This window comes from Chelon labrosus, assembly GCF_963514085.1.
Source record: "Chelon labrosus genome assembly, chromosome: 20".
Lineage (NCBI taxonomy): Eukaryota > Metazoa > Chordata > Actinopteri > Mugiliformes > Mugilidae > Chelon > Chelon labrosus.
In genome coordinates this window covers 9,787,327-9,813,046 of record NC_140353.1, presented here as the reverse complement: position 1 = coordinate 9,813,046, position 25,720 = coordinate 9,787,327, and positions in this window count along the sequence as shown.

Here is a 25,720-nt window from a genome sequence, read left to right as displayed (position 1 = left end):
ATTACATGCAAGGTTACACCATGAAGCTTTGGCCATATTTTCTACAGTTTATTAGTCATGCAGTTCATGCTCCTCGTTGAGTCTGTCATCTTGTCTTTGGCGGTGAAAAAAAAAACCCAGACGGTGATAAACTCAGAGAGGGAAGGACAGGATAGTGTGTTTAAGATAAAGCAAGAAAGGGAGAAGGCAGGAGACCAATTTTGTCGGCGATGACTGAGTTTTAACTTGACTGATTCGTTCCTGACAGAGACCTCTCATTAATCTTTTACATCTAGCCTGAAGTTATCATTACTAAGAAAACCGTCAGACGCTCTTCCTTTATTTTGACAGAGACACTTACTTTCATCTTCGCTACAAAAACGGTGGGGGGAGGCTGTTGTTGTTTCCCAGCATCCCACCCACCGCAGAAATTCTGCTGTGTTTAGCAAGTTGTCCAACTGAAAGACACGTCTGGACTGACAAGCTCCTCCTCTCTGCTCTCGTTTTGAGAAGATGCAGCCTCGTTGCTTGATTGCATCGAAGTCACGCTGCAGTTTATTGTTGATATGCTTTTTTGTTTTGTGTGCCGTCATTGTCCACAGTTGGCACGAGAATGGTGTTTGAGTTGAGAGACGACGTCTATGGCCATTTGTTAACAGTTTGAAACCACTACAGTGACTTTGTTTAAGGTATTCCTAGACATGCGTGGCATATTGGCTTTCTTGGTGGGTATTTCGCTCTTCTTACAGACGGTTTGGGTGCATGTAACCGAACCGGATCAGTCAGTGCTACTCGGATTACAAAGAGAAACCAGAAATTGCCGAAATCCTGTCCCTTTTCTACAGATTCTGCATATATGCAATCCTTTTGCTTTGGAAATTGCTTATATTCCTGATATAGTCTGGCACATAAGGGGTTAACATGAAAATTTTAGTTTGCGTCCAAATCAAACAGACTTCAGACGTCCTTAGATAGACCCGGGGTTAGCTGTTTTCCTTTGTTTCCAGTCATTCTGCAAAGACAATCTAACAAGTATCTGGGAGCTAATATTGTGCAATTCCTTATTTTGAAAAATATTCAGTTTTAGCCTAAACTTTATGGCTGCTTCTCAATACACACACCTGTTCAGCTAGTCTATATTGCTGGTTTCGAAATTGGATTTTTAAAAAACCCAAGGTGTCCCAAGAGCTGCAGGGTTTCAAGATGATTAATGTGATTGTATTATACACAAAATATTGTAAAAGAATGATATAATCTGCAATCCTTAAAAAGGCTAACAAATCAATAAGAAGAATCTCAAATGAACTGAAGTACTCATCACCTTGAACATGTGCAATCAGCGACGAGAGCTCACAAGTAGCCGCGGCACAATAATATTGTTCCATGTGACTTGTTCACTGGATTCCATTCACAAATTCAGAGCACAGTCCCAACTGGTGTTTGTACATTCAGCATGCCAGACCTGCTGATCACTCACAGAGCACTCAGAGCATTATGAATATTCAGAGTGGTGGCCAAATGTCACTGAGCTACCCCGCAACAATAATGGAGCTTGAAGTCTGCAGATAAGTGGGCACGAACTGAGGCGAGCTAATGAATGTAGCCGCCGCGCCTTGATTAGTTTGGATGACAGGCGTTTTGATAGATCGCTATGGTTTTAATCTGCATGACATTATTTGCTTCCTCGTGCTGCGTGACAATAGTGAGTTCAGTCCAAGGCAACATGACCCAGGAGGTTACTGTTACTGTAAATGTAAAAATCTGTGTCGGCTAATGGCATTTTTTTTAATTGTAAAATGCAAATTGTAAATTCAGCCCTGCGATAGACTGGGGACCTGTCCAGCAGACCCCCGCGACCCTTAACAGGAATAAGCGGGGATACAGAAGATGAATGAATGAAAAATTGTAAATTCGTCTGCTTACTAAGATATACAGTAGATACACTAAATGATCTTCTTTTTGTCCATCTTGCAAATTAGAAATGATGCACCCATTTAAACAGAAGTAGATACAAACAGACAGTGCAAGCAGATCGAATGACAAGAACAGAAGTCTGAGTTAAATATATAAAACAAAATGAAGTCAGTGACTCAAGAAGTACAGGCAGTATCATTAGATAAATGTCCGCAAGCTCGAGTATGGATACGTGGGCCAAAAAGCACCAGATACAACATCAGTTTTGTTGCATGTTGCACTGTTGTGGGAGAAGGAGAGACTAAACAATGTCGTCTGAAGGGCTGCCATGCTTTAGGAGCACGGTCCGCTGGCTGAGTTTATTGTAAATATAATTTATACCTGACTCTCTTTGCCACTCTGTCACAAGGAATCTCGAAGCTGGTGCATTACTGGAAGCTGGCGTCAGCCTAATTACTGGGAATAGTGCCTGTCAGGACTTTAGGGAAGGAGGGAAGGACCTGCAGTATGGCACAAACATTAACATAAAGAATGTTGAAAGAGGTTTAATGGGATAAAAAGACATTTTATACAAGAAAATGCAGATGTACCATGTTTATCCTGACAACTAATCAGCTCTGTTTTATAGACGACTGTAAAGCTAAGACATGCTAATTCGCTCTGATGAATATACAAACATGTACATATAGCCACATGTGGTTTACATTTCTCTGCATTTTCTGGAAGCTGAAGACTAAATACAGGGCTTCTGGTTATTGCTACTTTTGGAAAGTGACTAATTAGTGTATTTGGCTCTCCTGCATGTCGTGAAAAACTCCAGCTGAGGTCCTTCATGTGTCCACACTGAAGACCAGATGAGATCCACAGTGATTCCTAGGTTTCTGCTCAGCTCAGCTGGCCTTGATCTAGGTCATCTGGGCCTTTCACTGGACGGCTGGGAGCCAACAAAACAAAACAAAAAAAAAACCAGACCCAGTATTTGTAATTTGAATGCAAAACTGCTGCTAACCTTGCCAAAACTACTTTGTACTGACTTCCCGTACGTGACACAGTTTCAAGAGTCCAGTTTTCAAACAACGCCGCACTGATAAATATAATCTGGGGTTCTTCGCAGTTGTAGTTTGCCAAGGTTTTGCTCTCGGAGTCAGAGAAGATCATTAAATATTAAACCACCACAGCCTGCTAGAGGGAGCGAAGCTCTGCTCATGCAATAACAAGAAGCCTGTTTACTTACCCTCATCTTGCAGCAGCAGAGAGCTTAATTTTTCCTGTTATTTTTATTTTTTTTTTTTTGCTTGCACAGAAAAAAAAAGAAAAGTAAAAAGTAAACAGGAGATGCAAAATGAGAAAGGTTCTTGAATGACCTCTGTGGAGAGAATATGTCAGGTGTTTACTGTCTGACACTTTGTTATAACAATAAAGTGTCAAAGTGAGTGATTACATTTATTCAAGTGCAACTTGAGGTATTAGAACTTGAGTATGTGAGTATTTTCTTCCTCTATGCTTCTTTATACTTCAGTTGTAATGTGATTTTTGAAAAAACCCTCACACCACTACATGTCTATTAAAATAAGAAGAAGAGAGGAGGACTCTTTGATACCTTCAGATGTTGATTCTTCTGGTTTCCAGGTGTATTTTGCATTAGATCTTGTTTGTGTCTAATCTGCTTTTCTATCAATGGATTTATGTATATTTCATGTTACAATTCGTGTTTTAATTCTCAGTGGCTTATAGGTAGACATGGCCTTAACAGTCTTTATATATATATCCACTGTTACAAAAAGAAAGAATGGATACTAAAAAAAAAAAATCAATTAAACCTCTGAAAAATACAATAAACTTGAAATTAAAGTATAAACAGCTACAGGGGCTGCAGCAAAATGAATTCCTTTTGGGACATAAAATAGAGCTGTTGTGTTTTTTTCATCAGCCGTTCTGAATAGCGGTGATAGAACATTTCTACATCAAAGAGGATTTTACATTGCACCTAAATGGATTCCCCTACAGGGACAGGCAGGAGATGCTAAATTGCACTTTCCTTATTTCGAGTGTAGCATTAATTAGACACAGTGAATAATGAGGTGAATGTATAAAATATTTCCTTGTGATACTGACCAAAGGAAGAAAACAAAGTGCGGTCAGGAAGGAAAGAAAGGCTGCGATGCATCGTGAGTCTTTGCCTTTGATTTAGTTTTTTTACGTGAAAACAGTGGAGGGGGTCAAATGTACTTTAATATTCTTTTCACATTTCCTATTTAGTCACAATGACTTGGGCCGTTGTATCCAAGATTTTTGTTGCCGATATAACAGTTCTCAGTAAAGTCAGCTTTGTTCTATAACTGGGAGCACCATCTGCCAGTGAGCCAAAAGGAATGCAAGAGGGCCATTAACTGCATTCTGCTTCGGATTTAATGACATTTTTTGTAAAACTGGAGAAGGAGACAGAAAGGTAAAAACATGATGCTTGAGGACAGACTGGGGCATTGGTGTCTGACCCCAGTATTAAATATAGAAAACTTATTAATTTTGAATTTGACTAGGACTTTTGGCCATGAACTGGGCTAATGCTTTGGTCCAGACCGAAATGCAATTACTGTTTGATGGATTTAGTTTTGTACCGACATTCATAGTCCCTAGAGGATGAATTGTATTGTGCTGAATTGTCCCTGACTAGTGAAATGTCTGCAAAGTTTGGGTCAACTGAAATACAAGAAAGCCTTGGCTGTGTTTTCTGTTTACGCGTTAATTATGTTAGAACGGAAACACTAAACCCACCTAACATCAACTAGTTAGCATTGTCATCGTGATCGTGTTAGCATATAGCTCAAAGCTACGAGGTCCAGAATCCGAGCCTCACATTTGTATGGACTCTTGAGCCCATTTCAATTCTAGACACTGATTTCAAGCATTGCCCTCATGTGTTCACACTGTAAATATTCAATTCAATTCAAGGGACAGAGGGATACACAGCAATTAACATGCTATACAGTAGTATGAGTAAATTGCATGAGTAGTAATAGAGAAGAAATAATTACAGGACAGGAGCTCGGTGCCAGAGAAAAGAAATTAGAGGACAGGAGCTCGGTGCCAGAAAAAAAGAAATTAGAGGACAGGAGCTCGGTGCGAGAGAAAATAAATTAGAGAACAGGAGCTTGTGTGAGAGAAAATAAATTAGAGGACAGGAGCTTGGTGCCAGAGAAAAGAAATTAGAGGACAGGAGCTCGGTGCCAGAGAAAAGAAATTAGAGGATAGGAGCTCGGTGCCAGACAAAAGAAATTAGAGGACAGGAGCTCGGTGCCAGACAAAAGAAATTAGAGGACAGGAGCTTGGTGCCAGAGAAAAGAAATTACAGGATAGGAGCTCGGTGTGAGAGAAGAGAATAGAGGGCATGTGCTCAGTGCATTATCCGTCAGCTGCCTATGCCTATTGCAGCATAACTAAGGGATGAACACAACGTGCAGGTAAAGCAGATAAAATGCATATGAAATACTGCTTTTTGAGTGTGTTACAGTATCAGGGAAGACTATTCTCCCACAATGCAAGGGGCAAAAGTCATGTGTCCTGGTTTAAACAGCTACCAAAAATTCTTGGAAAGCAGAAAATTAGGGTTGTTTAGTTTTCTTGATGACGTTTTAACTTTCAGACACATCCAGTGCCAGATTGGATGTATGCAGATGCTGCTGGACAGATTGCATGTCTTGTTCGAGCTAAAGTGAAAAGCTGATTGAATTTAGACATTCCTGTCTCCGACGCTTTTCATGTATTTCGCCATGTCGGGCACTAAAGGAAAGACGTCAAACGCACAGGAAAATGAAAACCTGATATTTATGTTTTCTTAAAAGCACTGTTGCTGCTGTCGGGCTGTAAAGAGTTACAGCTTTGCCCTATGAGATCCTTGAAGCCCTCTTAACTAAATGTGTTTGTATTTTTTATGTTTCAGTGCCAACCTCTATTAGTATCATGTCACTAAGTGCCCTTGACTCCAGTCAGGCAGCACTGCGCCTGTTGTGTCTGGGTTGTGCGTGGGTTGTATTTACAGTCCGTGCTCTCAAAAATACAGCTTTGCACAGTGCAGAAAAGATGAAATGTAGTCAACAGACTGCAGATACATAACTTAAACCTGCGTTTCCTTGCTCAAGTTGAGCTGATCCGACGGGGAGACTGAAGAACATTTGTCTTTTTTTAATAGAAAGACATTCAACAGAATTTGAATGAAAACATATGGTGTAATACCCCATGGTACATCACACTAATAATGGTAAGACTCTATAAAATATTGTTATTATGTCTTGCTTGATGACAGCTCTACTTAGAGCACTGCCTATAATTCTTTATAATGATGAAGTAGGTGCTCTGTGAAAATGTTGTGTGGGTGGCTGAATCACACAGGGATCATACTGTATGTGCAAGTTCATTAAACTATTCAGCCGTACTTTTATATCATTAAACTTCACAATTTCACTTGAGAGAAAAAGGTACCCTTCAAATATATTTCACAGCAGCAGGGAAGTCTGCTCTTTTTCTTCCCGAGTGGCTTAATGGTAATTTTACGCATTATGTGACTGCGGTCGACAGGAAATATTAGCGTTTCAGTGCGCTCAATTATATTTTACATTAGGTTATTATGTTTAGAAAATGATGGAGGTGTTACAGTACCAATAATTTATTAAACAGACTACAGCGAAGTTGAGATTAGCAAGTATTTAGACCTTTTACTTAAGTAGCACCACTGCAATTCACATACAAATACTAAAATACAAGTTAAAGTCCTTTATTGAAATTATTACTTTGTATAAGTATATAGGCATTATTAGCTAAGCATTGATTTTAGTTTGCTTATCCAAATGTAGGTTGCAACAGGCTAAGCAGGATATGTTCCAGACGTCCAGTCGATATGAAATCCCTCCAGCGAATCCTGGGTGTACCCTGAGGTCTCCTTCCAGCTGCCCGCGCCGGGAAAACCTCCAAGGGGAAGTGCCCAGGAGGCGCCCTCACCAGATGCCCGAACCTCCTCGATTTCCTTCTTTAGGCGTGGAGGAGTAGTGGCTTTTCACCAAGCTCCTTCCAAATGTTTGGGGTCTCTCTAAAGCTGAGCCCAGAGCTGGCTGCTTGTATTCACAGTGCCATTCTACCCCGAGGTTCACGACCATAGGGGAAGGTTGAAATGTAGATTGACTGGTAAATCAAAAGCTTTTTTCTTATGATTCAGTTTCCCCTTCTCCACAATGCAAATCAGCCAGTCTATCTTATGCACAGTTAACAGAAACCTTTCCCAAATAACGAGAATGGAGAAAAGAGTTGTAATTTCATGTCTGTCAACCGCACCTCAATGATTTGTGTCTGTATTCTACCTCTTAGTCTCCACTCTGACTGCCTGGAGTAGAGCGAAACAGATGAGAAGTCTAAACACAGAAAACCTTGCTTGTTGGACCCAGAAAGACGTCCTGTACTTGGGTCAGCAATCCTTCTACCCCCTAAAAAGTGCAGCCAGAGCCTCTTTAGAAAGATTAATGACCATTGATCCCCGGCGCAAGCCACCAGGGCAGCAGACTACTGTTTTCCTCCCGTCCCCACGAGCAGTAAAATCCTCATTACACACTTTCTGAGCCTTTAGGTTAGACCTCAGCCCGGCCCGAGCCCGGCCCAAGGACAGCTGCCGGTGTTTGCTTTGTTTTGTTCTGTTCAGCGAAGTGTGTTGATGCAGCTGATGTTTGCTTATTGGTGCATTTTAGCTCTGTACTTCATTATGAATTCTATGAAGTCTGAAATATGAGTTTACAACATTTTTTTTTTAAACACTGTAAAAATGCAAGGCGAGAAAGGGCAAACGACTGATGACCACTGTGAATCAGTGAAAACTGCACACTCTGAACTATATTCTTTAAAGACACATGTACTTGAGCAAAAATAAACCTGTCTAGACCACATTCTGCCGCAAAATCCCTCATGTGCCGATTAAACAGGACGCCTGTATAATCATCTGCGCGTTTGGAGAACTTATAACCCATATTTGCTTCTTTCTGCGTGACCTTCCTGATCACATGAGCATTTCAAAAGCTCAAGGGGCAGGGGGTCACTGCCAATATGGGATTGAAACTGCAAATTACCATTTGGCAGGAATGTTCCTCCGGTAAATCAGCTCCTGCTCTATTCTGAGCAGGAGGTAACTGTCTGACTTCTGCCCCAAACACCGTCTTTGATGTTGGTAGAAGGTCTGAAGTGAGAGTGATTAAGATGTTACAGCAGCACTCTTCGTATATGCTTAAAGCAGGTTGAAAGCAGGGATAACGTCTTTGTTTCTTTTTAACAGTGCGGAAATAACAGCCTGCTTTTATTGGAAATTAATATCTGACTAACTAACAACTTAACATGAGTCGATGGTGACTAATCAGTTATATAATGACACACATTTTCCTCACGTTGTGAGACCAATCTCGCTTTTATGAGCCCAGCAGGGAAAGATTATTGAAGCTCGTTCACATCGTTAAAGTCTTTCTTATTTCATCTAATTGCGACGTCGCTCTCCACCACTTTCATGTCAGACACGAACAAGTCAAAGACACACGAAGGCTGTATGATGTTTAAATGACATTAAATGTCTTAATGAGATAATTCTATAGTAGGTATTTAAATTAAACCATCATTTACAGTTTCATTTAAATACATTTTCTGTGTTTGTTCCCATTTTTAGCAGCTGAGCTTCTTCTTCGGCCATCTTGGGATTGTCAGTTAAGTACTTTGCAGTTTTAATTGAAAACGCTCACACTGTTTGTACGGTTTTCAAGCCTGTAAAAAGAGTTGTCCAGAGATAAATTACCTCCTCCTAAAAGAAGGGGTACAAGTGTCCACAACAAAGCTGACTGAGCACCAGTGAAGAGGCTTTAACGTATTACCCGTCAAACAGGATCTTGCCAGTAAAAAGGGACCGGTTGATCCATTTTGTGTCAATGTTTGGATGTTTTCCAAAAATCCCAACATGCAGTATTTCTACTGAAGTGAGAATGCGTTTACAGTCACGATGTGGACGACGCCGTATCAGCCAAAACATGATGCAAACGGAGGAGACTGTCCTCCTAAGCATGTGTCACAAAATTTGACAATGTCCTATTGTGGCCACCATCATTATTGCGACAGCTGATATTATTATTGTGCAAAAAGGTTTAGTTTTGGGTTGAGAAAAGAAAGTGAAGAAAAAAACATAATTGCAGGTCTGTGCCAGGCAACGAGCTTACAGACGTCACAGATACTTGCTGCATTAGGCTTATTTTGTTGTTGATAGTTTTATCCCAAGAATAGAAAAATAGAGCAAATTATCTGTGGCACTTACACCCATCAGGCATAACATTATGACTACTTTCTTGATATTGTGTAGGTCTCCTTTGTTCCTCCAAAACAGTTGTGACTCATCAGAGAATGGACATGGGCCTTCTAAGGGTGTCCTGTGGTGTTTGGCAACAGAATGTTGTTAGTGGGGTATTTGGGTCCTGTGGGTTGAGGGGAAAGGCTTCTGTGGATCAGTCTTGTTCCAATGCATCCCACAGATACTAGATCAGTTTGGGATCTAGTGAATTTGATGGCCAGGTCAACACCTTGTGCTGTTCTTCATGTTTTTTGAGTTGTTCGTCAGGCTGCGTCCTGCTGGGGATGGCTGCTGCCATCAAGGAGGAGTGTCATTGCTATGGCGTGGGGATGACTGGTCAGGACTGGGTGGGTGGTGCATGTCTACGTAACCAGCACAACATTGTATTGACGGTCAACGTCATTTACTTCTCCTGTCAGTTGTCATAAAGTTATGCCTGATCAGTCTATTTGATAGCTTGCAGACTTTAAGATGTAAAAATTATACTTGAACCAGTTATCAGTCAAAATATCTTCACTTACATCTTATTTGTTCTAACTTGCAATGCTTAAAATCCTACTCAGTAGTTCTTGTTATCTTGCATGACTCGTGGATATGAGTTTACCGCCAATGTTTTTCCCGCAAACTGGATACGCCTTAGAAGTTAACGCATGCCTTTACATATACCGCCATTAAATTTGCATGAAAAGAGGCTTCTGGGATGGTTTGTGGAGACCACTTTTAGAGGCGCATCCGGTAGTCGTCCTGCACCATTAGATGAAAGAAATGAAAAAACCTGTTTAACAGAGCAGCTCTGCCTTAGAACTAGTGTATACAGTACGGACGTTGCTGAATTAATGATGTTGTTCTCCGTGCATCCAGATGAGGTGACAACGCTCAGAAATTGACCTACAGTGCTGACATAAGTCATCTGGAAACAGGTAATGGCGTGTGGCTAAGTTTCCCATATAACCAGCATGGGGAGACGTGCTGTCACAGCAGCCTGATCATTAGGACACCAAACAAGGAAATGCTCAGATGGACACTAATCATTCAAGATCAAATGCATTTCAATTACCCAATAACATCTGCTCGCAGAGCCATTCTGGTGATTCGCCATATGTCTCACGACCTCAAAGTGGCGATGACGAGAGATAGATGCGCGACTATATGTTGCCAAAATAAAGAGAAACTGGCAGAAAATTGATAAATTCGGATGATGTCGTTTAACACGCGGGCTCAAACATATGTGCCTTGTCATATAAAGATCCTTGAAAGTAACTTTGAAAGGCTTTATACTAACTAGCAATTTGATTGAAATGATATCTTTATCATTTATGAACATATGGTATACCGTGAATTAATGATCGTGGCTGCCCACTCATGAAGACACTTGATTTCAACATAACCCACAGTCTGCTTTACCATATGGGCACTTGTTGTTTTAACGGTTCTTTAGCTTGTTGATAAGGGCTAAAAATATCAGGAGAACAAACACAGAGGAAGCTATTATTTAGATTTCAACAAATTCATCCGTCATATCACAACAAAAGGAAATCAGGTTAATTCATTTAAATAATTGCATTTGTTCCTTTTTACGTCCCGGGTTAATTAGCAAACATTTTAGCTCAAAAGAAAAAAAAAAAAGATCTGCCCTTATTAAGTGGGATAAACAGGGCCTGTCAGCACATCTTTACAAGTCTTATGCGTAATACAAATAAGCCCGGCTGCTGCTTGTAGGTGCTGAGGGTTTTCATCCATAGCTGAACAATTTTCTGCTCCCCTGGGAATCTTTGCATCAATTCAATTTATTTCGGTAAATGGACCAATTCATCAGGGAAATTTGGTATGTCATTTGTGTTTTTCATCAAGCGATACCTTCCTCCACTTTTGTCAGTAACACAAATGGATTAAACACTTATGCAGACATCTTGAACCTACAGTACATCTGCGTGAAAGGTTATTGTGCGCTGACGGTGTGAAGGAGACGAGACCATTGCTTTGTTTAGAGGCGCTGTAGTTATGAATGTAATCAACTATTTACTGCTCTCTCACTTAGAGTTAATATATATTGCCAAGTTAGAAAGTTAGAATACCTGGGTTTACATTTAATTTAATCAATAAAGAGATTATTTAAGGAGCTTGGAAATTAGACTCGAGGAACTTTGACTGCAGTTATATAAGATCCACCAGAAACCAGCGCAGGTAACGACAACAGTTGGTGCTCCGTAACCTTCCAGATGTCTGTGTGCGATGGGCTGCTCCCCGCTGGCCCTCGCTGACAGGCTCATGTCACCCGTGTGACATTTCCAGAGGCGTCACATTTCATCAGAACGGTAATTAATCATCGCCGAAACAATGTGGCGGGCCTGGAACACCACGGCGCCGAGGAGGAGAGCGAGTGCTGCCAGGGGCCTCCTTGGCACATGCCAGGGTGCGACAGGCGAAACGTTGCCATGGTGAAACCTCCGCAGCATCGAGGACCATCGGCCCTTTGTGACATCTGTTGGCATCTCCCGCTGCAACTCAGCCTACAAGGCAGGATTCAGATATTCAGGTTCTTTCATTTCTCTACAAAACACATCTCAGTCACAACCTCAAATAAAAACAACAATGTAAGTGTTTCAGAAGGATTTAAGTGATATAACTAAACGCACATGGAAAAAAAGAATCAGTTTTGTCCTTTTTATCATTTTAAACGTTTAAACTCTTCCCAATGATAACACCAATAACATAGAGTAACATACAATGGTGAAAAACAGTTTCTTTCCTTGGGCTGGAGCCTATCCGAGCTGTCCTTGGGCAATAAACAGACAAACGACCATTCACACTAACATGCACACTTACCGAAGTTGGGTTCATAACAAACCCATTGAATCGCTTGATTTTGTCTAACTTAAATATTGGCGCTGGATACGTTGCATCCGGCAGCGACCGCTCCTTAAATCTGTCAACTACTTGAAAGCAGTGGAAACATAACATTAGAAGTTTGTACGGTGGCCATGATGCAACACACAGTAGTTTAAGTTCACCAACTATGTTTATGTTTTGGTCCTGTGCAGGTTTCTGGGTTTTGCGAAAGCTTTTTTCGCTGAATACAGCTGCTTGGAACCACCGACAACTAAGATGTGAGACCTTCCAGGTGGACAACTAAACAACTATCGAGCTACTTGTGTGTTTAACACTGTCCTTTCGCATAGTTAGGTTATTTTCGTTCTGTTTTTGAGACACTGTTCTACATCGTTCTCAGCTGCTTTAAGAGTCAAATCAGTTTTCTCCCAGACAAGTTAAAGTAAAAGGAATTGTAAATCTTTGCCTTTAATCTGAATCCATCTGTGCAGTTCGTCTTAGTAAATTGATTCAGTATGACTCAGAAGACATTTTCTGCACTTTCTCTTCAACAGTTTAATGGAAAGGACTCTAACGCAGTCAACTTTTAGTTTAAAACTGTTAATGAACATCAATACAACATTTCCTTTGCATCACACTCGCAATATTAGGTCAACACATTATTCACATATTATTACCACAATTAAGCTGCTATTATGTAAGTTCAAAATTATGTTTTAAACAAGATGAAGAAAAAGTACAAAGCTAAACTGCATAGCTTCATGTTCATAGCGAAGAAGAACACAGATGGCTGTTCTGTGAAATCCAAAAAAAACAAAACAAAACAAGAATTTAATCAGAGTATTACAATAAATGTACTTGCTACCTCTGGTTCCTTGTCAGAGCAGTGAAACATAGCGTACATAAGATGAGGCATGATAAGGAAAGATAGCCTCCAGGTGGGAATAAAGGCAGGAAGAGAGCCAGATGTGTCCCAGACTTTCACAGTGTATTAAGTGTAGGAGTACAGATGACTACTACTTCAGGTCTGTCAGCTGTACACACATTCTCTGAAACGCCACTATGAATAAATCAAAGGCACGACAACAACCTTCTTCCGGAGTATATCATTATTTGATGAAAGTCACCGCTGTTGGTGCGATGTATAGAGCTTCACTGGTGCTTTCCATTAAACTCCACCACATTCTGTTTATTTAGCTTTTGTTTTTGGCAAAGTTCACAGCTATCACCTTGTCTCTGCGACCTTTTAAAGTGTTGTTCCCGTGCGCTTATTTGAGTCCTCCTTATTAAGGGGACGCTAATGAAAATGAAGGTGCCATCGCTCGCCAGCTTTTAATGTTAATTGGCAGTGATTTGTAGAAAAAAATGGCCCCGGTCCAAGACGAAGCCGCTTCGGAAGGCACTACATTAGAGGAGATTTGTTGTCACAAAAATAACCTTTGTACGAAAAAGCCGGGTCACGGCTGCAAGGTGAATCCTCGCTCCCACTTTGCGGCGTTCGCAGAGCATACAGAATGAAAATCATAACTCCCCAAGTCAACCAAACAGGTGAGGTCAGATTATTATCAAAGCTGCTGAACCAGAAAGTTGATACAGTGTGCTGTATGTGCTCGAGGGGGAAGACACTGACAGTTCAAGGCCTTTGAGTCTGCAAGAAAACAGGGAGCTTGGTAGAAATGCATCTGCAAGCACTAGAATTATTAACATTTAGGTATGCTTACAAGACAGTATTAAATCAACGTAAGCAAAAAAAGGAAAAAAAAAAGGGCTGAAGCAGTGCTGTGTAGATGGACGCTCACATCCACACTTTTATTCACTCATTTACAATTCATGTCAAGTCACTACCACCAACCCCCCGCCACCCCACCCCAACCCCCACCCTGCTGCTTGACCCCCCTCCGCCTCCGAAGAACAAGAAGAAGAAATGAGAAACAAGCCTCTGGGCCGGTGCATATCTTCTCTGACCTTCACGTGGAATTGATCATCTAGCAGACGGTCTCTGACAGATTTTTGACACCAGTTAAGAAGCCCCTTTTTTGAGCTCATCTCAACCAAGCTGATGGTCGAAGCAAAGGCAGTTCACGCTGTTTTAGACTAGGCTACCAAGAAAAACAACATCTGATGATGAAATCTGGCTGAAAGATCAGGGGAATGCAACAACAATCATGGTCACAGTCTTTCTCTAACCGAAAACAGTCGTATTTGTGATAATCTGATGACAGTGGTCTTCAAAGGCTTTGACAAATGATCTTGTTTCGTTAATAAGGTGTCAGTTTATTTGGTTGAACTGAGGATTTTCAGCAAAGACTCATAAATCGTTTGGTTGAAAACACTCTCCACTTTCAGCGAACCAATAACTAATAACTAATATGAATTAAATCAACAAATACATGACTTTTAAATGTTATGATTTAAATGTTAATCAGGTTTTCAGAACGTACAGTATTTTATGGTGGAGAGAGTCGTGGTAGCAAACAGCGTTTGGACATGAACATATTAAGGGGGAAGTGTCAGGCCTGCATGACTGTGATTGGACGTTACAGATCAGCTGATAGTTGCACAGCTCCTAATTGAGCCAATGGTAGTGAAGTACAAAACAGCTGATCGCCAATCCACTAATATAAGAACATCTTGCTCTGCCTGGACTACTGCCATGCTATACTTTATGTTAGACATTATAAACATGGGATTAGTTGGCGCCGACTATGAACACGTGCTGTAATACTCCATTTTGTCCTAAACCTTGTGACTCTAGTTTTAGTGTCAGGGATCCGAACATTTTTCTGGAATTCCACTCATTTGAGCTACAAAAACAAGCTTAGACTTAATATATGTCGATTTCTAGTACTATCACCTGAATCCTTGCTGCTTTCTTACTATTTTTGTCTTTTACTGAGTGTTTGATTTGGTACACAGTGGCCGTTTTTTGTTGCTTTTTGTCTCTGCAGCTTTTCACCAGGATGAAATCCTCCAGCTTTCGGTTGTGAAGGCTCTAGATTTTGTTCAGTCTTCAAAACAGGCGACTTGATTTTCTGAGAAGCTGCCGGGAGTTGGCACAGTGGCAGCTTAGAAAGAGTCGTTCCCTCCAACCCCTTCAAGACAGTGTGCTGGACTGATGGATGAGAATTGAAAGCCAATCAATAGAGATCACAGCTTAAATGAAGAGTGATTTTAATTGGCTTACTGTTATTGACGGGCGCTTCCCTCAGCTCCTCGGACTTGCCGCTCGGCCACATGAGGGCTCCAGCAAATGAAGATCTGCTGATACTCGGCTCCTCACTGAATGAATTGACGCCTAACAAGGGGTGACAATAACGATTCAGATAAACGTGTATCAGGGGCATTTTCGACTGCCCCAGTCCGCCTGCGGCGTGTCTGTTTTCAGGAGCTGTTAAGAGATTGACAAACACTCTCGAGATGACAACGTGTCATATAATCACAGATCAAAATGTGAAACAAGGAGGAAACGCACTTTGCCGTATATAACAGCTGCAATCTGTAAATACCTTGACAGTCAAAACCTCACCAGGAATCATAATAAAATCTGAGAATATGCTCTTTGCATAAAGAGAAGGTAGCTAAACACATGCATAGGAGAAGATGTAGAGAGCAATTTCCATTTTGACATTATATTAACTGCGTGAAAGCGTTATTTTAAAACTCATTGGGTACTTTATATACTGACTCATGCTAATGCTTATGAAGCTGTATCTTAAGTTTTATATTCTGTAAGGGAAAAACACGACTTCACTGTTGTTCACGAGCGCAAGAATGAGCATATAAACTGTATGTCACACCACCATCCTGTCACATATTAATCTAAATGACTGTTGCAACGTGAGATTTAATAAACATCTGCCTTATCTGTTTTCTGTCAAACACAATGAGCTAAAAAGAAAAAAAACGAACACCCCTCCGACGAACATTAAAAACACATTTGTCACTTCAGTCATTTTCTTTGATGTCTCTATAAAGGAAAGGAGCGCTAAGATAACCCCTCTTTTGAAATATATAGAATATGCCAACGCTATACATAATGATGAAATAGGACCTGAAACATAGCCTCTAACTTTTGATACACGCACAGTCAGCAGCAGGGAATGCCTGCAAGATTAACACGGAGGACCCTTCTCCTTATTGCATTAGGGCTGCCTGAACAGGCTGTTTTAATAATGCATACTCACTCATGCATATTCTCAGCGCTCTGTCAAGTACAGGGGAATTAAACAAGTTTATCATCTAAAAAATGACACGTTCCGTATCAGCCTTTTTCACCGACTAGCCGACGAGCGGCGATCACGCTTTCCGCCTATCGTGAAGATACTGAAATAAGATTGTTATCAGCAGTTGCTGAGAATTTATAATTTCCTGCTGGGGCCAATATCTTCAGCTTAATAACCAAGAATGGTTTTTGATACTGGGGGAGTTTTTTTCTTTTTTTACTGGCGGAAAAGTGTTCTGAGGCGTAGAGCACTCGTGAGGTTCGTCCTTGATTTCACTCATTTTGCCTGAATGGAGAGGTGTATGGATTGTCTCACTGGTACAAAATTCACTCTTTGGAGACAACTTGCACCTTTATAATCTTTATTAGGACAGTTTAGTGACGTCACATCATTTCCAGAAGCAGAGACAGAGGTCGAACACAGCCCAAAACGATGACAGCATCCTTCAATTTCAACAGTATCCAGGGGAAAAAAGAAAAAACACAACGTGGCAAGCATACCCTTCAAGTGTTTGATGAGGACTTCATTTTCAGATTTGAAGGCGAGACACATGCTGCTTTCAAATGGAATCCGTGAGCTTGTGGTTACGACATGGTAAGGCTGTATACACAAAGTGCTTGTCGTTCTAATGGTAACATCTGCCTTAAGTCAACTGCTGCTAGGCAACTGTAGGCATCTAAAAGCCCTGACGCTAACAGTTTAGCAAGATTACGACCGAGTGGCTTCGTGTAGGAAATAAAAACCTATGTAGGGATGAGGTGAAAACTCCATACGACTGAATTATAGTATATAATTTACGATTCACCTTAATTTACCGTTTCTGAAAATGTCATTAAACATGTGCCAACTCGTAAACTCAGACCTTACTGAAAAGTTCCACTTATACACAACCAGATTTGATAGCAATGCCCCATGTAACACAGTAGCCTTTATTTAGGCAGAACCAAGAACAGGGTTGTTTCTGATAGGCTGAACCTTTAGCGGTTGGCACAGTGGTGTAGTGGTTAGCACAGCAAGAAGGTCTGGGTTCGGATCCATCGAAATCTTCTCCCTGTGTCTGTGTGGGTTCATCCACCATCCAAAGACATACTACTTAGGTTAACTGGTGAATCTAAATTGGCCATAGGTGTGAGTGTGGTTGCCGCCTCTCGCCCAATGACATCTGAGATAGGCTCCAGCCCCCCCACAACCCTGCAGAGGACAAGCGGTAACAGAAAATGGATGAATGAATTGTCCATCACCTGACAAAACAGTTTTAACGTGCAGATGTTTAACAATATCCTGACGTCCTCCCATCTTTAACCAGCTGCGTTTTTGTGGGTTTGACCTGCTCGTGTTCTTACTGGTCTGCATAGCTTCATGTTCAGCATATTTCCCTGCACTGACTGATTAATGGAACTTAATTGTGGGCTAATGATTTTTACGCCAGGCAAAAGGTTTCATTGTTCATGAGATCAAGGCTCATTAAGAGACTGAATCATTTAAGTGAAACTCTCAGACCGCACAGGGAACATCTGGCCAAACATAGAAAGGCCGGTTACTGAGTGCCAGTAGTTACTGAGTGTGTATGTGCGTGGAAAGGAGAGAGTGGGAGAGAGCGATGGTCTGAGGGAGGAAGACTTATCTTCCAGCAGGATCAGTACTATTGTTAAACCTCCTAAATCACCTGCAGTGAGGGAACCAGAACAGAGCAGCTCAATGCAAGGCTGCAAGATTTCTTATTTCATTTTTAATACCTCCAGATCGGATCCATCCAGGATTGCGTCGCTGTAATCCCTTGGCTCGATATCCCCCATGTTCAATATGTTAATGTCTCCCACCGAATGCATCATTCGTCAGACAGACTTGGCAGATTGGCTCGCGACCGTTTCAAAAAAGACAGATGTATCAACACGGCTCTCTAAAATCTCTGTGTGCTTTACAACAGTCGACTCATCATCGATACAACAATGAATGCGTGTATTTCTGTCGAAAAAGAGCAGAGGAGGCATTGTGGGGAGGACCAGTGATTTACCCCAGGAACATGTTATGAAAGATGCACAGTGGAGGATGAACATTACATTGTCACTACCCAGAAGACTGAACATAAAAGAGGCTTTTGTGTGTTTGAATTGCCAGAACCATTTCTGAACACATTATGTTTTAGCCAGATAATGATCTATTTCTCGTTCCACAGTGTCCTACTTAGCCTAGTTATCCAAGTTGGAGAGAAGAATAATCATTTGATGTAGAGGATGCTTCGTAGCCTTGCTAATGCTGCTCCGTCCTTGATTATCAGCCTTATTATTTACTAGCTTAAGGACAGTTTCCTTAAAGGGGATTTTGAATTCTATATGTGAGACTCTTCACTGGGCCTTTGTCGAATACGGCGCTGCGATTTCGATGAACTGAGAAAAGAAAAGTACCTGAATATCAAATCGATGTTTTGCAAATATTGATTTCAAAGAGAGACAAAGACTGTTTTCTACATTCTCATTCAGGCCTCAGCATCTCAGTATTGAATAACCTGCAAGCTATTATGATGCTTTTCTGTGAAACACATGATTTATTGCTGCTCCTGGTGTTGCACCATCAGACAGGGGGTTGTTTAAAGAAACTCTTCTCAGCAAAGTCAAAGCAGTAAAGAGGCCGCTTTTGTTCCCCTTTTAATCAGCCCCCTCAAAACGATGAGGCTGATTAATTTACAAGCTATTCTGCACTTGCAGCTGTTTGCGCCGTGACATGAAACTCATTCTTTCCGTCATTTTCGCTCAAAAACAAACACTCGGCACGAGGTTGAGGAAGCTGTTTATACACAGAGTCTACATCAATTTGCATTGTGACAGCCGATATGCGCAATATTTCACACGGGCTTGCGTAAATGCCACAAGAATTCCCAACAAAGCCAGATGTTCTTTAATGTATCTAAGTCAGAGTGTTGAGGCATCGCATGCCTGCTGCAAAACAAAGATGGCTTCTACAACTGACTTTGAAAATTGACAATAATATTGAACGAGCCGAACATCAAAGCTGATTGCCTTCTGCCTCTTCATCCCAAGTTTCAGACTGATTGATGCCAAGCTTTTGTTTGTGCTGCAGAAGTTCAGACAAAGGGATATACGTGTGTGTATTTATATGAAGGGGAATACATTTGAATGCATTTCCATCAGAGGAAAACACTTATTAAGTGTATATGTGCTGACCCATCGTCGTCTCGGGATGAGCTACCACGTCCGCTCGTCCGCCGAATGTTCTAAGGATAAAAATGAAAGCTGCGTCGAGTGTTCCAGTCGGACGACGAGCTGCTCTCGAAAAACAGGCTTTCATGTGCTCAGGCTGACAGGCTTTTGATGTAAGTAGTAGAGTTTGAGATTAGGCTCTGAGGATACCAGGCTGGCCTTTAGAAGAAGAGAAAAGGGGAGACAGAGAGGAAAACAAAGGTGTGTATATGGGGAGTGCCTGATGTTTATCACTAGTAAGTTAAAATCTAATCTTTACAGATGAGGTCCCTACAGTAAGATCTAAAGTATGTCTAAATGTATACTTTATGAACACAAATCTAAGAACGTCCCTGTCACAGATATTGAAAGGAACATAATCAAGCACTCAAGATCTCATTGGTCCTCTCCAACTCTTTCTAGGTTCTATTTTATTCCTTTTGACTGTGAATTCACAGAGCCTTGGTTACATTTGTAACTCTGGTTTCTCCGCAATAGGTGTCAAAATATTCCTAGTTGCTGTAGCACCACGAAAAATAGACGTTCTTGAAGATGTTTTGCCACTCATCCAAATAACTTTTTCAGTTCTAAAAGACTAGACATCTCGCCACTGCCTTTCACTGGCCAAACTGACGCTATTTTCCAGGGGATACGGGCAGCGCCATCTTGTGACTTTGGAGCCAGAGTCTGCTCTACCTGCACCAGTTACAAAGAAATGTTGGATTATACACTGTACTTGTTTTTAAATTTGTTGACCTGTTCTCACGGACCGCTTTACGGAGCGGTTGGCATGGCAACTGGTATTTGCCATTATGCATGGCAGCTGGTAGTCACCATTATGTCACATCCTGTTTACATACTGTCAAATAACTAACCAAAAAAAAACTTATCCAAAAAACTGACACTTGAACATGCATCAACATTATATTAACTACTTATAGTGACAGAAATCATCCTTGAAAAAAAATAATAATAATAATAATTTGACGTGTATTTTAGTGTTTTAATTTGGCCCAAGTCCCATCCACTAACATGGAGGAGGTGGAGCTTATGACCTACACTGCAGCCAGTCACCAGGGGGAGCTCTACTTTCTTTGGCTTCACTTTTGAGGAGAAGTTCTGCTGTCCATCATTATACTGTCTGTAGTTTTAACCACCATTGGGTGCTGTCCACCTGGAACTCCCCCAAATGGACGACAACACAGATCCTCCGTCCACAAAACATACACAAAACAAATAGATGTAGATGGTTTTAGGCTATCAAATATTATTTGTCCTCCTTGGCAAGTTCTGTGGTTCTGCACAAAAGAGGTGCTTCTTAATGTGTTTCTTTGTCATTTGGTGATCTGGGAAACTCATAACCCCCTGCTACAAACATACCTGCCATGCTCTCTCCAGTGTCGGATCCGTCAAAACAACACATACTTCGAAAGTGCAATGAAATGAATTGAACACCTAATTAAACAAAGTCAGTGGCGCTGTTCCAGCTCAAGCATTAATTTTTCATTCATACTGAAATACTGGGTCCCTAATCACGGTACTAATTTATTGTTCATCCATCATTTTAAATGGAATGCATAATTCTCTATCCAACCCAAATCCATATGTGGAGGACTGCTATATTTTGACCTTGGGGTCAATTCAGACTTCCAGTGAACATACAGTATCTTATTTGATTATGAAGCTCCACAATTAAATAATTGAATGAAAATGCTAATGAGGAGCCTACCCAAGGGTTGGCCTGTGGCAGTCTTCGACCAATCAAGCCTAAAAGCATTACCACTACTTTCAAAATTTCTGAGTGATTTAGGTTTTTCTCTAGGTCAAGCATTTTCTTTTTCTTCCTTTCTATCAGACTTTAAGCTACAAGCAGAAGAAAAACACATCACAAAACTTTCAAATCAATCTTTAATGGCTTTCCTTGTTATTTTACATTCTTTAGCCTGCACACAGCACCAATTTGAGGTTACTAGCATCCCATTACCACAGGATCAACTGAAATGCTTTTACATTGTCCAGCCTCTGCTCATGACCCATCCATCTTTTCCCCAGAACGAAGGAATCAAACATCTTTCAGAGTTTGAATCTTTATTTCCCTCATCCTTGCATCTCTGTTAGTAAGAAGCAGGATTGGAAGAGCGGGTTCTCTGACTGGAGGACACCCATATGCTGCAGTCATGTTCTCTGCTAATTAGGATTAATGGCAGCCATGACACGGCCTAACTCCTTAGCTTCATACAACCACGGCTAGGATCTCATTTAACTTTCATCTGTGTCTCTCTACCCTGCATGAAAGAAAAAAGCAAGTTAGGAGATTTTTAGATATCTTTCTTTCAAGCTCTGCCAACACTTTGTAGGTTTTTCAGACCTGGGAGTGTTTGATGTTCCTTCAAGGTTCCCTGACACCAACACAAAAGGTTTACTAGACTCAACTTTTTTATTTTATTTTTTTCATTTTTGTCTGAAATACAAAGTTTGGGGCATTGATGTGGACCCATGTGCGGCGTGTTCTGTGTTTGTAAATTGTACATAGGGCAAGACTTTCTCAATAATTAATGAGGTGGCAGCGCTGAGCTGTGCTCACTGAAGGACGAATTAGAAAGCACAGGTCGAACAATTGAGTACAAACACACAAAAAATAGAAAAAGACAGAGGCATTAATTGGTGATTACACTTACGTTAATCTGGATTGTGAAGAGGCTCAGACTCCATTAACGTTACCCTTGAATCTAAACCAAAACACTAACACCTGGAGCTTGTGTGGGTGAGAGATTTTCTCACACCAATTTACAACGAGGCCTTCCTTAGATCTGCCTTATGAAATGTAAGCTGGAGTATCTTACCCTGTGAAATTAATTAAAGTGAACTCAAGGCTTTCAGTGTATGGACTCTGACACTCTTTCAGCTTACTTTTCATCAACTTTGCTGTACATGAAAGGTACTTCTATCAATTTCACCCCTAGATATGTTTTTCTTGTTTTGTTTTTTGTTGAAATGTGATAAAAGAGTGAAATAAATTGGTCTGTAGCACCAAAACCATGAAAGTTTAAGGGGAATTACCATTTTTTACAACCTGTTGTCATCTGTAGATTGACATACTAACTTCTAACCTGGATGATGTCATCTCTGAGCGCACCGGCGACGGTTCGCTTGTTTACCTGTAATTTGCTACTGCTAGTTTTTTGCAATATGACTGAATATTTTTCCGATTCTGAGGTTGTGGACAACGACTTTGTATATGATGGACGTCCTTACCGTTTTGAGCCAGAGTATACGGATGAGGAGCTCGTTGAAAGGAGGATGCGGAGGCAGAGAGAGGAACAGCTGGCCAAAGAACAACAAACCGCTGCACATCCGCGAACAGATAACAGGTAACTCCAGACTCAGCGGGGAATAGGACTAGCGTATCTTAACAAAATATTGGTAAAAAGAACGAGTTTTACGGCAGATAATGTGTTATTTAGAGGCTGCATTTCGGTGCCCCAGTCACTCCCACTATATGGATATACACTGTGTTCTGCTGGATCAAAATATCTTCTGAATGACTCCAAATGACACCAAAGTTATATGGGTGAGTAAACGATCGTATTTTATGCCAGAAATAAGGTCCAGGTTGTGAAAAACGGTAATTCCCCTTTAATGTCTAGATAGGGGTTTCGTTGTGATGTTGTCACTTTGATCAACACATTTCATATAAGATAAGATAAAATAATCCTTTATTTATCCCACAGTGGAATAACAACAATAGCAACATTCAGTTATCTAACTATAACATACTGTCAAGATGTCTTTGGTCAAGAATAAAGACAGACACAGTTTAGTGCATATTTGCCCGAGTCTTTGTTGAGACTGATATTTGCATGTTTCATGGAAGTTGATGTGAACCAAAGGATGATCATCATGCAGTCGGACAACACTGACTTGGTTGCCACACGACAAGAACAAATTCGACGGGCTCTCTGATTAATTGTTATAAATGCCCACGCAGACAGCGACAGTCTGAGTTAGTTAACACCGAAGCAGGAAGGAATGGAAAGTCGGCTGTAAAATTATGCACACTGGTGGTTTCGGATCGGAGGGAATGTTTCCTTTACATTTCCATTTTTATTGCTGTCCATTCCGGGTCATTTCATGCGCACAGCAACATCAAGCTCAAACTAATTTGTTGGCAGCTGTTTCACATTCTAAACATTTCCATTAGCAGTCGAACCTATCCACATAATGAAATATTGTTCAAAGGGAAATCTATTTCCAAAGTATTTTATTTAATTTCACAAACTCATACACATGCATCGATGAAAAATAAAGCCTTCACTCTGCATCTAAATATGACGGCGAGATACTTTTGTTAATATTTTACATTGTTGCCGTCTCTCTTCACTGAAACAGAAACCGCTGAAGGAAACCTTGTTAATCTTTACTATGTGTGGTGTTAAAAACCCAATCAAGCCGCGACCCCAAAAGTCGTAATGAAACATATTAAGATGCAACATTTATTCTGTCCTCTTTACTTGAACGATATATCTCTCACAGAAAGCCAAAGGCCAAAATGTAAATTGATGAATAACTATAAATATTCAGGTAGTAAAACTGCCTATTTCTTTAAAATGAGAAATGGATGGCATGGCCTTGGTGAGTCACTTCTTCTCAAAGACAGAGGGATAAGTCTTTCTGCTCTCGGTTCAAACGCTGAAAGCCTGTGTCCTTCCCCCTGGCAGAGGGGAAGTGAGAAAAAACGGGATCGGCGGGAGACGACAGGGATGGGACGGTTCTCTCGGGGAGGGTTCGCCGTCCTGGTGTCAGATTGCACAATAAATGTCCTGGAGGTTGTTCACGTTTGATCAGTGTATCCATTATGCGCTCCCGTCGCTGGCACCGATGTGACGTCCAAAGGCGAGATAAGTTCTGTACCGTGGATGCACACGTTGAAGGAATGCAGTGTGTTAGGGGAAGGAACGCAAAAGGTGAAATGCATGCAAACACATACATGTTTTCACCTTATGCACGAAAACACATGACTTGTGAAGAGACCAAAAAACGTTCGCACACATACAAACACTGTCGACTGATGGCTGTTCAGCTCCAACACACTTGCACCGTAAGCTGATCTGACACTGTTTTTATAGTGGTAGCTCACACTGCACCCGACCTGGGTACAATGTGGGTGCTCACACTGGACATATAAGCAGTCTTTCGTTAAGACTATAATTTTAGCCCTTGACTTAAAGGGGAACTACTGTTTTTTACAACCTGGACCTTATTTCTGGCATAAAATATGATCGTTTACTCCCCCATATAACTTTGGAGACATTTGGAGTCGTTGAGAAGATATTTAGCTGTTCCTCTCTCTGCCTCCGCATCCTCCTTTCAACAAGCTCCTCATCTGTATACTCTGGCTCAAAACGGTAAGGACGTCCATCATAAACAAAGTCTTCGTCCACAACCTCAGAATCGGAAAAATATTCAGCCATGTTGCAAAAAACTAGCAGTAGCAAATTACAGGTAAACAAGTTGAGGCTGCGTTTTGGTGCCCCAGTCACTCCCAGTCAAATGTTCTCCGAACAACTCCAAATGACACCAAAGTTATATGGGTGAGTGAACGATCGTATTTTATGCCAGAAATAAGGTCCAGGTTGTAAAAAACAGTAATTCCCATTTAAGGTTAAAATCATGCTATAGTGTCACACCATAAACTAGAACAACAGTGAAATTCACTGTGTCTTTTTATCACACAAACCTTACATTGTCCTGACTGCTGGGAGACGACTGTAACCGTTATCAAACCTTTATCAAACCGAAACAGTTTCTACTCTTACAGAAGGACACATAAAACTGGATGGTGCAAAAAACCCAATGGCTTGCCTCAGATTCTTCTCTTCTGAACGATAAACATCAACAGTGCCAAGCTGGTTTGAGATAGGTCAACAGTGAATGTGCATATTCAAGTTAGACTTCACATGAAAAAAAATCGGCATGGGTTACTTTTGCTCCCACCAGTGAATCTACAAACTGATTTCTTTGGATTTAATTGAACAGTCTACAAAATTTTGGCATTTAAAAATGCTTGTTAAATGCAAATTCTGACCGGTATCATGCGTTAAAACACATTAAAATTTCACACCTCACTATTTCACACACACACACACTTGTGCATTTTGCCTTATGCATGAGTAACTACATTATTCAAGCACAAACCTACTCACTCCCTCACAGTCAAC